The sequence below is a fragment of the Rhinoraja longicauda genome, chromosome 36, assembly GCF_053455715.1.
Source record: "Rhinoraja longicauda isolate Sanriku21f chromosome 36, sRhiLon1.1, whole genome shotgun sequence".
In the NCBI taxonomy this organism is placed as follows: domain Eukaryota; kingdom Metazoa; phylum Chordata; class Chondrichthyes; order Rajiformes; family Arhynchobatidae; genus Rhinoraja; species Rhinoraja longicauda.
Genome location: NC_135988.1, coordinates 17,450,847 through 17,463,549, shown reverse-complemented (window position 1 = coordinate 17,463,549; position 12,703 = coordinate 17,450,847). Strand labels below are relative to the sequence as shown.

Here is a 12,703-nt window from a genome sequence, read left to right as displayed (position 1 = left end):
TCGGTCCCCGTGGCCGAACCTGGGATGATGTCCCGGGTTGGGGGTCCGAGGGCAGGTGATGTCCTGGGCCCGGGGTCAGAGTGTTGCAGGAGATGGTCAAGGGTTCACAATATCACCCCAATTTCATCAGATCTCTCTCCACATTCTTCACTCCCCAATCATTATTTTATTTTATTTTTTTCTCTCTCGTTGATCATATTGTTTACAGTGCACTATGTTCACATTTGCTGTCGTGCTGCAGCAAGTAAGAATGTCATTGTTGTATCTGGGACACATGGCAATAAAACTCCCTTGTGTACATGTAGCGACCATAGGGATTGGTCCAGAGAGTCGAACCCTCGGATTGGCCAGCGGGGGTCACGTGGTTGTTTTGGCGCCCAAAACCGGGCAGTTGGGAGAGGACTTCGATGTGCATAGTTTAAGTTTAATGGTTGTCTGCGATCTTGATTGTTATCTTTGAAGCTGAATATTGCTACCGCAATAAACTTCTTTGACAAAGCTAGACTTCTTCAGACTCGCCATATTGGTGACCCCGACGTGATCTTGCCGATCACTCACCATGCAGGAACCTATCGCTCCTGTCCTGGTTCTACCGCCCGGCGTACCGCAGCTAAACGCGGTCAGCGTGCATCTTCCTCCGTTTTGGGCGCACCAACCACACCTTTGGTTTGCGCATGCCGAAGGGCAGTTCCATCTGAGAGGCATCTCGGTGGACGAGACGAAATATTACTACCTGGTGAGTGCCCTACCGCCTGAGATGTCGGCGCGTGTGATGCAGTTCATCACCTCTCCTCCTGCAGACGGCAAGTACGAAGCGCTGAAGGTAATCATGCTTCGAACCTTCGGGTTTAGTAGACACGATCGAGCCGAGAGGCTTATGCATCTGCCAGACCTCGGAGATCGGCTGCCGTCCGTCCTCATGGCCGAAATGCTTCGAACCATCGGATTAAGTAGACACGATCGAGCCGAGAGGCTTATGCATCTGCCAGACCTCGGAGATCGGCTGCCGTCCGTCCTCATGGCCGAAATGTCGGCGCTGGCAGGCGGTCACAGGGATTGCCTCATGTTTGAGCAGGCATTCCGGGAACAACTCCCAGAAAACGTTCGGCTTATGCTCACGGATTGTTCTTTCGAGGACCCCGTGGCAAACGCGGAGAAAGCCGATGCTCTCATGGCGTCGAAATCGCGAAAATACAGCTCGATCAACTGAGTCTCGGTACCATCGGGCAGCCCGCCGCAACACCGAGATGGTGCCGCGGCCGCCGCGACTCCCGCCATCTCTCCAAAACCCCGCCAAAAGGAGCCGCACAAGCGCGGCTGGTGTTATTATCATCTGCGATGGGGTGGAGAAGCCCGCAACTGCCGCTCACCTTGCACCTTCTCGGGAAATGCCTCGGCCGTTCGTACATAGAGGCAGTTGCGATTGGCCAAAACCGCCGCCTCTACGTCGTGGATCGATTCACAGGCACAGAGTTCTTAGTCGATACGGGAGCCATAGTAAGCATCGTACCGCCGACCGATCTCGAAGCTCGATCAGGTAAGAGAGGGCCTACCCTCATCGCGGTCAACGGTAGCACCATCCGCACGTATGGTACGCGGGCAATGTATCTGTCTTTCGGTACCTGCACGTACGAATGGTCGTTTATCATCGCAGAAGTCGGTCAGGCGATCCTGGGCGCAGATTTTCTCTGGGCCTTTTCGCTAGTTGCCGATGTCCAAGGTAAAGGTCTTCGATCCTCCGCTAGCAGCGATGAGCCCGCTGCTCCACCACCTGCCACCCGGCCCAGCCCGACAGTCCAGGCCGTAGTCGCGGCCTCCGGCCCGTATGCTGCGGTTCTGGCTGAGTTTCCGGAGCTGCTCATTCAGCGGTTTGACACTCCCTCTGCAAAGCACGGCGTTGTCCATTATGTTCCCACAGAGGGGTCCCCCGTTTTCGCTCGGGCCCGGAGAATGCCGCCGGACAAACTGATTATTGCACGTGAAGAATTCCTGAAAATGGAAAAACTGCGTATTGTCCATTGTTCTGACAGCCCGTGGGCCTCTCCGTTACATATGGTCTCCAAAGCATCTGTGGGGTGGAGACCATGCGGAGATTACCGGCGTCTTAACGCCGTCACCACTGCTGACCGCTACCCCATACCGCACATCCAGGACTTCTCGTCTAATCTAGAAGGTGCTACTGTGTTTTCCAAAATTGATTTGGTGCGTGGGTACCACCAAATACCTGTGCATCCAGAAGACGTACCAAAGACTGCCACAATCACTCCGTTCGGATTGTTAGAATGGAAGTGTATGCCTTTCGGTTTGAAAAACGCGGCACAGGCGTTCCAGAGATTTATGGACCATGTTGGTCGGGAATTGTCTTTTGTTTTTATTTATTTGGATGATATCCTGGTCGCCAGTCGCTCGGTGCAGGAACATCTGGTCCATTTACGGACTTTGTTCCAGCGGCTTCAAGATCACGGGCTAATCATTCACCCCTCAAAGTGTCAATTTGGTCTTTCCTCTATTGATTTCCTATGTCACCGGATCACCTCAGCCGGTGCCACTCCTTTGCCTGAAAAAGTGGACGCAGTTCGTGCCTTTCCACGGTGCACCACAGTAAAGGGGTTGCAGGAGTTTGTAGGGATGGTGAATTTCTTCCACAGGTTCGTGCCTGCAGCAGCACGGATCATGCGTCCGCTCTTCCAATGTCTCGCGGGTAAACCTGTCGAGTTAGAGTGGTCAGCTGAAGCCGAGACGGCCTTCGAAGTAGCTAAAATGGCTCTGGCAGACGCCACCATGCTTGTTCACCCGAGCACCTCCGCCCCCACGGCCCTGACGGTCGATGCGTCAGACGTGGCGGTGGGAGGGGTCTTGGAACAGCATGTTAATGGCAGTTGGCAGCCCTTGGCGTTTTTCAGCCGACAGCTTCATCAGGCTGAACTGAAATATAGCGCCTTTGACCGGGAGCTTCTGGCCCTCTATTTAGCTGTCCGCCACTTTCGGTATTTTTTAGAAGGCCGACCATTCGTGGCCTTTACAGATCATAAACCACTGACTTTCGATTTTTCTAAAGTGTCTGACCCATGGTCGGCCCGCCAGCAGCGGCACCTGACTTACATCTCAGAGTTCACCACGGATGTTCGCCACGTCGCTGGTAAGCTTAATGCCGTTTCTGATGCCCTGTCCAGGCAGCCGTTCCCCCAATTTCAGCGGTGGAATGCGAGGTAGATTTTCAGGAGCTTGCGGAGGCACAGCGCCTGGCAGACACTGCCTCAGCATATCACTCCACCACTTCGGGGTTAAAGTTGGCCCAAGTGGCTTGTGGGCCCTCGGGTACAAAAGTCTGGTGTGATATTTCACTCTCCCGCCCCAGGCCGATGGTGCCGGCCGCCCTCCAGCGTCGGGTGTTTGATGCCATTCATGGGCTAGCACACCCGTCCATTCGCTCCACCTCAGCCTTAGTAGCCGCTAGATTTGTTTGGCATGGCCTGCGGAAGCAAGTAGCCACTTGGGCCCGATCCTGTTCCCTGCCAGACCTCCAAAGTTCACCGGCATGTCCAACCTCCTGTACAGGAGTATGTGGTTCCTGAGGTCTGTTTTTTCCACATTCATGTGGATTTAATTGGTCCTTTACCTTCCTCTAGGGGCTACACTCACCTACTCACGGTGGTTGACCGGTTTACCCGTTGGCCTGAGGCCTTCCCGTTGTCCGACACCTCCGCCGCCTCTTGTGCCCGGGCCCTGGCCCTGCATTGGGTGGCCCATTTTGGTGTTCCGTCAGTCATCACCACTGACTGGAGTTCCCAGTTCACCTCTGCCCTTTGGGCTACGCTAGCGGAGCTGTACGGTTCCAAGTTGCAGCAAACCACAGCGTATCACCCACAGGCTAATGGGCTCGTGGAGCGGTTTCACCGCCAACTTAAGTCGGCCCTCAGTGCTAGGCTGGACGGTCCTGATTGGGTCCTTCTAGGCATCCGCACTGCTCCCAAGCAAGATCTAGGGACCTCGTCTGCGGAATTAGTATATGGCTCGCCACTCAGAGTGCCTGGTGATTTCCTTCCAGATTCCTCTGCACAGCAGCACTCGGTTCCGTCGGTTTTAGCCTCACTCTGGGCACGAGTGGGATCCCTAGCTCCGGTTCCTACTTCACGCCACGGGTGTTCCATGGTACATGAACCGCCAGCCTTGAAGGACTGTGAATTTGTGTTTATACGTAGGGATGCCCATCGTTCCCCGTTGCAGAGAGTCTACGAAGGACCGTTCCGCGTGTTGCGTAAAGGAACGGTTACCTTCACCTTAGATGTTGGTGGCAGGATGGAGCTCGTCTCCGTATACAGGCTCAAACCTGCCCACTTGGACCAGGACCGTCCTGTCCTGGTCGGTCCACCCCCTCGACGGGGTCGTCCTCCTGCAATAACCTCCGGCCCTGGCCCTCCTACCCCTGTTGTTCCTGCAGCCCCTCTCATTACTCGTTCTGGTCGCGAAATCCGTCTCCCTGCTAGATATCGTACCTCGGGTTCTGGGGGGGGGTCATGTAGCGACCATAGGGATTGGTCCTGAGAGTCGAACCCTCGGATTGGCCAACGGGGTCACGTGGTTGTTTTGGCGCCCAAAACCGGGCAGTTGGGAGAGGACTTCAATGTGCATAGTTTAAGTTTAATGGTTGTCTGCGATCTTGATTGTTATCTTTGAAGCTGAATATTGCTATCGCAATAAACTTCTTTGACAAAGCTACACTTCTTCAGACTCGCCATACTTGACTCTTGATCCTAAGCCTTGCATTTTTGCAATGGAGACCCTGCTTTAAGCCACATGATCTCTTCTGATATTGAGGAGTTGAGTATAGGAGCAAAGAGGTCCTTCTGCAGTTGTACAGGGCCCTAGTGAGACCGCACATGGAGTACTGTGTGCAGTTTTGGTCTCCAAATTTGAGGAAGGATATTCCTGCTATTGAGGGCGTGCAGCGTAGGTTTACTAGGTTAATTCCCGGAATGGCGGGACTGTCATATGTTTTAAGACTGGAGCGACTAGGCTTGTATACACTGGAATTTAGAAGGATGAGAGGAGATCTTATCAAAACGTATAAGATTATTAAGGGGTTGGACACATTAGAGGCAGGAAACATGTTCCCAATGTTGGGGGAGTCCAGAACCAGGGGCCACAGTTTAAGAATAAGGGGTAGGCCATTTAGAACTGAGATGAGGAAAAACTTTTTCAGTCAGAGAGTTGTGAATCTGTGGAATTCACTGCCTCAGAAGGCAGTGGAGGCCAATTCTCTGAATGCATTCAAGAGAGAGCTAGATAGAGCTCTTAAGGATAGTGGAGTCAGGGGGTATGGGGAGAAGGCAGGAACGGGGCACTGATTGAGAATGATCAGCCATGATCACATTGAATGGCGGTGCGTACAGGCTCGAAGGGCCGAATGGCCTCCTGCACCTATTGTCTATTGTCTATTAGTCCCTTTATCTAGCTAGGGTTATGATGCTCAAGAGCTAAGAGGACGGTGATAAGAAATATCTTCCAAGCCTCAATATACAAAGTGCTCCCCAGCCCAGCCAGTTTTCCAGTCTTACAAAAACAATACTCGAACAACACAAGCAAATTCAACTGGTTTAGGATGTCAGTTGAAGATCAGATAAATAATTACATTGTATGGAATCCATGATAGATCAAATTATTAACAGTCTGTGTAAGAAAAGGTTATCAGTTACATTAGTATTTTGAAATGTGTAGGAAGGAACTGCAGATGCATTAGGGTAAGGGTTTTGACCAGTCTGAAGAAGGGTCTCGACCCGAAACATCACCCATTCCTTCTCTCCAGAGATGCTGCCTGTCCCACTGAGTTACTCCAGCTTTTTGTGTCTATTTTCCTATAGTATTTCACCCCTATCCACCCCTCTCATCTCTTGGATCTGTTGAGTACTGTAGTTACAAACCTGTTGTGCTGCTGCAAGTAAGAATTTCATTGTTCTGACTCGGTACATATGACAAACTCTCTTGACCCGCTCCTTGCCCAGTCCCCCACCTTTCCCAAGTAAATGATCCAATACCAATCTAACATGCCAAATGGTATCATTGCATACAAAATCATACAATGGCCTAACTCTCTTTAATTGAAGCTGTAGACAATCGGACATGTTGTTCAAATTCCAGCCCCAAATCTTCACTCTGAACACATAGGCAGAATACAGACAGAAAATACACAGGCATACCATTTTGATAATCATTTATTTTGTTTTCACTCTCGTATATTCAGGTTTAAAGCACTGGGCGTCTTTGGAACAGTACTTCAGTGAGTAATTCTTGTACTTCTCCCAGATGGGGAGTAGAAAGAGGCATAATGCCAAGTGGTAGTCGCACTGGCAACGGGATACCAGGCAAACGTCTTTCTTTGGTTCTGCATAGAAAGTAAAGAAAAGCCAATCAGAAGTTTCCATCCAAAGTATAGTGGTGCAGCGGGTAGACCTGCTGCCTCGCAGCACCGGAGACCTGGGTTCAATCCTGACCCTGGGCGCTGTCTGTGTGGAGTTTGCACGTTCTCCCTGTGACTGCATGGGTTTAATCTCGGTGCATAATTTCCTCCCACATCCCAAAGACGTGTGGGTTAATTGTCCTCTAACTTGCTCCCTCGTGTGTAAGAAGCGGTGGAGAAAGTGGGAAAAGATAAAACTAGTGTGAACGGGTGATCGCTGGTCGGTGCGGACTTGGTGGGCCGAAGGGCCTGTTTCTATGCTGTATCTCTAAACTAAACTCTCATATGCTGCTATTATAGACAATAGACAATAGGTGCAGGAGTAGGCCATTCAGCCCTTCGAGCCAGCACCGCCATTCAATACGATCATGGCTGATCACTCTCAATCAGTACCCCGTTCCTGCCTTCTCCCCATACCCCCTCACTCCGCTATCCTTAAGAGCTCTATCCAGCTCTCTCTTGAAAGCATCCAACGAACTGGCCTCCACTGCCTTCTGAGGCAGAGAATTCCACACCTTCACCACTCTCTGACTGAAAAAGTTCTTCCTCATCGCCGTTCTAAATGGCCTACCCCTTATTCTTAAACTGTGGCCCCTTGTTCTGGACTCCCCCAACATTGGGAACATGTTTCCTGCCTCTAATGTGTCCAATCCCCTAATTATCTTATATGTTTCAATAAGATCCCCCCTCATCCTTCTAAATTCCAGTGTGTACAAGCCTAATTGCTCCAGCCTTTCAACATACGACAGTCCCGCCATTCCGGGAATTAACCTAGTGAACCTACGCTGCACGCCCTCAATAGCAAGAATATCCTTCCTCAAATTTGGAGACCAAAACTGCACACAGTACTCCAGGTGCGGTCTCACCAGGGCCCGGTTACATACAAGTAGGCCATTGGGCCCGCTAGCGTGGCACTCCATTAATCCCAGTCCCCTGTAGGGTTGCCAACTGTCCCGTATTAGCCGGGACATCCCGTATTTTGGGCTAAATTGGTTTGTCCCGTACGGGACCGCCCTTGTCCTGTATTAGGCCCGGGGGGCTATGTGGGCCGGACACTAGGCCTTGACGCTGTAGGTCCCAACAGTTTAGGTCCCGACACTCTAGGTTTCCGACATTTTAGCCCCGGACAGTGTAGGTCCGGAGGCCCTGGCGCTGCCTAACCGAGGTTGCCTAGCAACCCGCCTCCCACCCCGGGCGGCAGCCATTGGTGGAGCGGGAGCACGTGGCCGCTGGGTGGGCGAGGTCACGTGGGGCGCGGGGCGGTGACGTCACCTTGTCCCGTATTTGGGAGTGAGACAGTTGGCACCCCCCGGGCCTCAACAACATTTTGGCGGCAATGCATCCTAAACTTGGGATGGAACCGGATAAATGCGTCTCTTTCTCTGCAGCAGGAATATTTTCCTTCCTGTGGACCTGCAGTCTGAGAGGGCCGGCTGTCTTGCCCTCTGGTTCTGGGTATTATATCTGAGAAAGCTTATGGGGGCTCAAGGTGTACGAAGAACGTAAGGTAAACAAAGTCTTACTGACCGTTACTTGAAGGACACTGTACACTCCCATCAAAGCAGTGCCATCTGTAGTGGGCCATTGGGTTGCAGCCTTCTTCATCTTGTATCTTGTAACAGCATCGATGCTGAAGACAGCACCTTGAAACAGATATAGCAGTGACATAATAAACTGGCATAGTATAGAAATGATTAAGAGAAAAAGAATTCACACAAGAACCACCAAACATCGGTTAATGTAAATACCATAGAAGGGTATTGATACTGATTTATTATTGTCACATGTACGGAGATACAGTGAATAATTGTGCTGTGTGCTATCCAGTCAAAGCAGACCACACAGGAGCTCAACAGCTAGTGTAGCAAGAGAAAGAAAAGTGGAGAATACAGTGTCACGGCTACAGAGAAAGTGCAGTTTAAAAAAGTGCAAGGGCCACAACGAGGTAGATTGGAAGATGAGGATTACAACCTTAACCTTTGAGAGATCCATTGAAAGGTCTGATAACAGCAGGGAAGAAGCTGTTCTTGAATCTGGTGGTACGTGCTTTCAAGCGTTGTAACCTTCTGCCGGATGGGAGAGGAGGGAAGAGAATGGCTGGGGTGTAAACGGTCCTTCATTATATTGACTGGTTTCCCGAGGCAGTGAGATGGAGTCGTTGGGAGAGGGTGAAGGTGTGAGGCTGGTTTTCACGATGGACTAGGCTGCATCAACAACTATCTTCAATTTCTGTAGGAAAAAACTGCAGGTGCTGGTTGAAATCGAAGGGAGACACAAAATGCTGGAGTTACTCAGCGGGTCAGGCAGCATCTCTGGAGAGAAGGAATGGGTGATGGTTCTGGTCGAGACCCTTCTTCAGACTGAAGTGAAAGTTAACCTGTGCCCTCTAGATTTAGAATCCTCTATACCGGGAAAGATAACTGTGGGCATTGACTTTACCTCCATAAAGTCAGCCCCTCATCCCAGCCCATCCAATCCCCTGACAACTCAAGCCTGCAAACCCAGATAACATCCTGGCAAATCTATTCTGCCCTTTTTAGTTTAGTTTAGTTAGAGATACAGCGCGGAAGCAGGCCCTTCGGCCCACTGGATCCACGTCGACCAGTGGTCCCCACACATTAACACTATCCTACACACACACTAGGGAATTTTTTTTACATTTACCCAGCCAATTAACCTACAAACCTGCGCGTCTTTGGAGTGTGGGAGGAAACCGAAGATCTCGGAGAAAACCCACGGGGAGAACGTACAAACTCCGTACAGACAGCACCCGTAGTGAGGATCGAACCCGGGTCTCCGGCGCTGCATTCGCTGTAAGGCAGCAACTCTACCGCTGCACCACCCTGACCGCCCTCTTTTTGCTAATAAATGACATCCTTGAGCTGAACTTAAATGACTGCAGTTAGAAAGTAAAATTTGGTAAAGAAACACTTTTGGATGTCGTGAGATGCGGAGGATGCTGTGTGAAAGGATGCTGCGTAAAAACAACAAAAACAGAGTTGCTTCTTTCTACATTTGCCTGGCACCAGGAATGGCAACACCTACCAATCAACTTTGTCCATGGGGCTTCCGATCACAGACTTCCTTTTCTCGTGCCGGCAGTGGCAGCCGTACGGGACAAAGTCAAATTTAAAATTGTCACGGCCCAGGCAACGCATCATGTGCGCAATGCTGCTCATCCTCCCAGCATAATCGTCCGTGCCGCCTGCCCACAGATGGGGAGAGATACAGAGCGAGAGATGAGGACCTGTTTCACAGTCAGTACAAGGGAGCTCTCTCTCTTTGTGTTAAACAAAGAGCTGCAGATGCTGGTTGCAACTGTAGAAGTTGGTAAGAATCACTGGGGACACATAAGACAGGTTTGGAGGGATATGGACCAAACGCGGGCAGGTGGGAAGTTGGCAACGATAGACACAATGTGCTGGAGTAACTCAATGACCTCAGGCAGGGTGGTGCCCTGATGGGGCCCATTGTTGGCTGGGGAAGGTGTGAGTCACAGTTCTCCACATTGTATCCCTTTCTTGAGATCATTACCTTCCCTCATTACCGCCCAAAGTCCTGTCCTGTTGGTCTCAAAGACACACGGAGCTCCCTTCACACTCACCGCTCAGGGAGCAAGAGGCCAGGAGGAGGGAGCACGCCTTCAGCAGCCACCCCATCCATCCGGCAGCAGCGGGCCACCCTGGCTGCACGTGGCCTCCACACCCCAGTATTCCTGGGACCGTGGCACAAGGGGACGTGTCCGTTCTAGATGCTAGCAACGGGGAACCCGAGTGTTCTCGACTAGGTACGGGGAAACAGGCATCCTGGGGACCATGGCAACGGGGACCACGTGCATTCCGGACCCTAGCAACAGGACACAAGCATTCTGGAGACCGTGGCAACAGCGACGTGTCCATTCCAGAGGTTAGCAATGGGGAACTCAAAACATTCTGGACACACTGAAAAACATCTCCACAGCATAATGCTGCCACCACCATGCTTCACCGTAGGTATGGTATTGCCCAGGTGCCGAATGGTGCCTGGTTTCCTCCAGACGTGACGCTTGGCATTCAGGTCAAAGAGCTCAATCTTGGTTTCATCAGACCAGAGAATCTTGATCCTCATGGTCCGAGAGTCCTTTAGGTGCCTTTTGGCAAACTCCATACTGAGGAGTGACTTCTGTCTGGCCACTCTACCATAAAGGCCTGATTGGTGGAGTGCTGCAGATATCGTTGTCCTTCTGGAAGGTTCTCCCATCTCCACAGAGGAGCTCTGGAGCTCTGTCAGAGTGACCACCGGGTTCTTGGTCACCTCCCTGACCAAGGCCCTTCTCCCCCGATTACTCAGTTTGGCCGGGCAGCCAGCTCTATGAAGAGTCCTGGTGGCTCCAAAGTTCTTCCATTTAAGAATGACAGAGACCACTGTGCTCTTCGGGACCTGTAACGCTGCAGAAATTGTTTCATACCCTTCCCCAGATCTGTGTCTCGACACAATCCTGTCTCGGAGGTCTACGGACAATTCCTTGGTCTTCATGGCTTGGTGTTTGCTCTGACATGCACTGTCAACTGTGGGACCTTCTATAGACAGGTGTATACCTTTCCAAATCTAGTCCAATCAATTTAATCTCCCACTGGTGGACTCCAATCAAGTTGTAGAAACAACTCGAGGATAATCAATGGAAACAGGATGAACCTAAGATCAATTTTGAGTGTCATAGCAAAGGGTTTGAATACTTATGTAAATGTGATATTTCAGTTATTTCTTTTTAATTAGTCTGAAAAAATTTCTAAACACTTAATTTCACTTCTTCATTCTGGGGTATTGTGTGTAGATTGATGATTTAAAAAATGAATTCAATCCATTTTAAAATAAGGCTGTAACATAACAAAATGTGGAAAAAGTGAAGGGGTCTGAATACTTTCTGAATGCACTGTATCGCCTGAGGTTGCTGGGGAAAGTACGGTGGCGCAGCGGTAGAGTTGCTGCCTTATAGTGCTTGCAGCGCCGGAGACCCGGGTTCGATCCCGACTACGGGCGCTGTCTGTACGGAGTTTGCACGTTCTCCCCGTGACCTGCGTGGGTTTTCTCCGAGATCCTTGGTTTCCTCCCACACTCCAAAGACGTACAGGTATGTAGGTAAATCGGCTTGGTATAAATGTAAATTGTCCCAAGTGTGTGTAGGATAGTGTTAGTGTGCGGGGGATCGCTGGTCGGCGCGGACCCGGTGGGCCGAAGGGCCTGTTTCCTCGCAGTATCTCTAAACTAAAAAAAAAAGAAAGCTCTTGGGGAGGGGCAGATTCAGTGAGACCTCTGGAGAGCATTGTCCCGACATCCTGCAGTAAAGGGCGACGGCAGGAAGATGTGAGCAGTGGCAGGATCACATTGAAGGTGGCGGAAATGTCGGAGAATGTTGGGTGTGGAAGGCTGGTGGGTGAAAGGTGAGGACCAATAGACAATAGGTGCAGGAGGAGACCATTCGGCCCTTCGAGCCAGCACCGCCATTCAATGTGGTCATGGCTGATCATTCTCAATCAGTACCCCGTTCCTACCTTCTCCCCATACCCCCTGACTCCGCTATCCTTAAGAGCTCTATCTCGCTCTCTCTTGAATGCATTCAGAGAATTGGCCTCCACTGCCTTCTGAGGCAGAGAATTTCACAGATTCACAACTCTCTGACTGAAATTTTTTTTCCTCATCTCAGTTCTAAATGGCCTACCCCTTATTCTTAAACTGTGGCCCCTTGTTCTGGACTCCCCCAACATTGGGAACATGTTTCCTGCCTCTAACGTATCCAACCTCTTAATAATCTTATACGTTTCGATAAGATCTCCTCTCATCCTTCTAAATTCCAGTGTATACAAGCCTAGTCGCTCCAGTCTTTCAACATATGACAGTCCCGCCATGCCGGGAATTAACCTACTAGTAAACCTACGCTGCACGCCCTCAATAGCAAGAATATCCTTCCTCAAATTTGGAGACCAAAACTGCACACAGTACCTCAGGTGCGGTCTGCACATTACTCCCACCATCTCTCACCAACGTGGGTCAGGCAGCATCTGTGGGGTGAAATAGCCAGACGATGTTTCAGATTGGGACCCTTCTTCACTGGAGCAGAGAAAGCTGGTAAAGAGGTGTGTGGGGAGGGGGGCAAAAACTGTTCTTGCCCCTCCCCTTCCTCTCACTTTTCTCCCCACGGCGGATCCTAACCTGAAACATCATCTGTCCATCTCCCTCCGCAGATGCTGCCTGGCCCGCTGAGTTCTT

At 50.9% G+C, this 12,703-nt stretch overlaps 1 long non-coding RNA gene across 1 annotated transcript; it reads right to left on the bottom strand.

Moving 5' to 3' along the window:
- Nucleotides 1-6,280: 6,280 nt before the first annotated feature.
- Nucleotides 6,281-9,606, bottom strand: LOC144610359 (uncharacterized). Its single transcript, XR_013549410.1, has 3 exons — nucleotides 9,503-9,606; nucleotides 7,985-8,100; nucleotides 6,281-6,382 (listed from the first exon to the last, which is right to left on the bottom strand). It is a non-coding gene; the product is annotated as an uncharacterized LOC144610359 (long non-coding RNA).
- Nucleotides 9,607-12,703: the final 3,097 nt, after the last annotated feature.